This window comes from Neolamprologus brichardi, chromosome 9 (genome assembly GCF_056152115.1).
Source record: "Neolamprologus brichardi isolate AB-2024 chromosome 9, ASM5615211v1, whole genome shotgun sequence".
Taxonomy (NCBI): domain Eukaryota; kingdom Metazoa; phylum Chordata; class Actinopteri; order Cichliformes; family Cichlidae; genus Neolamprologus; species Neolamprologus brichardi.
The window spans coordinates 5,991,585-5,995,468 of NC_142112.1; positions in this window are offsets into that span (position 1 = coordinate 5,991,585).

The window sequence follows — 3,884 nt, forward strand, 5'->3', positions numbered from 1 at the left end:
TTACCGACTTTAGAGTGTGGCCACGGGTTTGGCCATTACATTTGCAAAGGTCTTTAATCTTGAAAACTGCATGACACACTGGCAGACAGAAAAGGTTAGATTAAATGGTGATTCTAAATTGCCCATAGGTGTGAGTATGAATGGTTGTCAGTCTCTATGTATTAGCCCTGTCCTGTCCAGGGTGCGCCCCGCCTCTTGCCCTATGGTAGCTGGACAGGCTCCAACCCTGAATTGGAAGAGAATGCACGGATGGACACCAAACAGTAATTACACCTCTATTTACAGCATTCATTTGAATTACTCTAGAAAAACGGCAGAGCTACCATCTGTCACTATAATAATTAATTAGAAACAGAATGTCAGTATGTGATCTTAAAAAACAAAACAAAAAACAGGAAGTTTATCCTGGTTTATCAGGTAAATTACAGACTTACCTCATGGCACCGTGACAGCGTCACACACTCAAGATATTTTTCTCTGCTGTGTTTACTATGACCGCTGGGGGGTGCTGTTGTTGTGGACATTATGTTAAAATGGGTGATGCTGACTCATAACTCATGTAAGCATAATTTCTGCCTACACCCTTTTTGTCTGAAATACAGTTTTTCTATTTTAATATGCCTTGTTTTTGAAGAACAAAATTTAAAAAATGAAGGAGTGAAGAAGAACGATGTCTATCTCAATTGCAGGAGTTAAATTATGGAACAGTCTAACAGAAGAAATAAAAGAAAGTAAAAACATAAAACAGTTTAAAGTAAAATATAAAAACCTGATTTTAAATAAGTATAACAATGAAGAAAACGGGGTTAACCCAGGACGGTAATGTTGCTGGTAATGGTGTTGTGGTTCTTTTTTGGGTTTGTTTTGTTTTGTTTTGTTTTGTTTTGTTTTGGTTGTTTGTTTTTCCATAATTTGTGCATCTGCAAATATAAACCTTCTGTTTTTTTTCATATGAAAGAAACTATACCCTGGTGGGGATTGCTAATTTCTTGTTTTTGATTTATGTATGTTTTGTTTTGTTTTGCTTTACTTTTGTTTCATATGTTGTTTGTTTTAATTTAAGAGAATTTATGAATGAGAGGTAAAACTTGAGGGGGTAGGGACAAATAAGTAAATACTTCTACCTACTCCTTTTCAAACAAATAATGGAATAATATATTGTAATGATTGTGAAGGCTCATGTTTGAAATGTTTGAAATAAAAATGAACTGAACTGAACTGAACTGAAAGGAGTGAATGAATATTGCTAAAACTAACAACAAGAAGTTTTATTGAGCTTCACTTCACAATAAATGTACAATGTCTAATAAATAATTTTTCCCAACACCAACGTTTTTCAAATTTATGCTTTATGAAATATTTGCATGTTATTAAAATGTCATTAAACTGCGGAGGAATAGACGGTACTACACAGGCCAGTCACTCTATTTGTAGACTCGGAGATTTCCAGGGAGGTCCACGTCAAGTTTCGCCTCAGGGTTTTAGAGGGGGTTGCAGTTACAGTGTAGCTATGGTGTAAATTTCCCACTAAAGCATTAGTCCCCAGTCACACTAATTTGCAGTGTCCAAATTACTCTGTACTTAATTTTTCACTTCAGTGAATACAATTACTACCATAAAAAAAGGGAAATAAAATACTTTGGGAGACTCTTGCTTTTCTTCTTCTGATGTTTAGCTGATAGATTAAAACTATCATAACAAGCGACACTTCTGATCAGAACCAATCACGCCAAGTTACAACATTTCTAAAGTAACCCGTACTGGCCTATGTAATAAAAGCTGTTATAGAGACGGCTTTCACAGCACAGGGACCACAAATACTAACATTTACAGCTTTATCTATTTGACCAATGCTACACTAAACAACAACAAAATACATATTATTTTAATTTCTGGGACATTGATCAAGTTTTTGTAAATATTTTGAGGTGACCTTTAAAACCTTTATCTCACATTCAAATTTCAAAAGGTGGTTTAATTGGACTGGAACATGTAATGGTGATGATGAGAGATCTGGCTTTCTCTCTTCTAGGTCTTTTGATATTTAACTTCTGCACCCTCTGAATTGGTCGCGCTGTGCTTTCCCAAACTGACATTCCAGTCTTTTATGGTGCTCACTTTGGGTCTGTAGTTGTCCATCTTTAAGTGCAAGCTGTTTTTCAACCTTGGTGCCATGACCATGGGACATGGTTTTGCCTGTCTATCTGCTAGGATATGCCTTAAATTTATATATTTCTGCAGTGTTTTTGATCCACTGTCAATGTGAGAGTTTTCCCATCTTTCTCATATGCAGAGCATTCAGAGCACAATGCATCTCATGAGAATGTTGGAACAATAAAGACCTCTGGCCACTGACAATGATGCTTTGGTGAATCTGTGTTAGACTGTAATACTGTATCGTTTATACTGGTTGAACTCTAGCTACTTTAATATTGGCTTGGACAGCAGGTCCTCTAAAGGCCTAATGACTGTTGCTGTTACACTCGAATGTTTTTAAATGGTGAAGACTTTGAAGGAACGAGACTTTTAGCCCATTATATCTGGTTCTGGTTTGGTGATCGATGCTGCCTCTCGATTTTGTGCTGTGATACTACAAAATGCTTCCAGATGAGATGTGTGAGATTATCACTATGGTAACATCTCTGTCACCATGGTTACATGGCATGTGATTTTTTTTTTATGCTGCTGACTTACCCGGCTTAGATAATATAGTCCTACCCCTGCTGCTGTTGCACACACACACACACACACTAACAGAGAGAGATTAATCAGAGAAAAAAATCCTCTGGCCTCTAAACTAATGACCTCTGGCTCGTGATCATAGCTCCAGCTTGGACATTTCATAACACTGACATTCCCCTCAGCATTGTGGAGAATGAGGACCTCTCTTCAGTGCACCTTGAAGCAACTGTTGTTGTGAATCGTTGCTATAAAAATAAACCAGCATGAAGTGAGCTGCATTGAACGCGATCATCGCCTTTACTTTTGCTGTTTTTTCTCACAGTCAGTATAAAACACAAACTTTGCTTCCAGGTCACAAAAATAAACCCAATGCCTTCTTTGAGGTTTTCCCCTTGTTGTAAACACTCAGTTTCTCCATCTCCATTTCATGAAGCTGTGCCTTGATTGTAGACCTCCGTGAGATTGTTCTGGACTTGATTAGATGTTGTGAAGGAAATCTTAACCAAGAAAAGATTTTTGCAGTCATCCACGTTAGCCTCTTTTCATGGTCTTCAAGGCACCAGATTATGGATTCTCACAGTTTTTGCTGTTGCTCTGATTTGAGATTTTCAGCCTATGATGATAAGAAGGCCTATGGCCGGCCTAAAAAGTCACAGGCTGCAATTCAGTGACTAAATTTAGTAATCACATTTGACCAGCTCTACAGCATATCTTGTACACTTGATTGAAGAGAAGAACAGAGCTGTTGACTGATCACCACTTGATGGTGGCAGGGCAAGAGGATGCCAGTGTATGTATATACTAATATTACAATGTTGGGCCTATACTTTATTTTGTGATAGAGGTTTCTACTTGAAAGGTCTAAAGCGATAAAAAAGACAAATGAGTAAAACGCTGTTTTAAGTCAGTTTAAGTCATGCAGTAAGAAAAAAGAGATGAATGCATGTAGATCTGAGAATCTTTAAGCTCACAGCAACTGGGTTAGTAACCTTGACGACTAGGTTGAGCCCACAAACCACGATGGTAATTTGAACCTAGTGTCTGCTCTGATTTCAGTGATACATTATATACTGTATGGTCTGCTTATTATTTACATTAAATTATTTGATGTTATTGGTGTATCCTCTATTTTCATACATTCATTCATACAGAGAGAAGACTTCATCTTTAATTACACACATTGACCAGCAGGTGGAGACAGC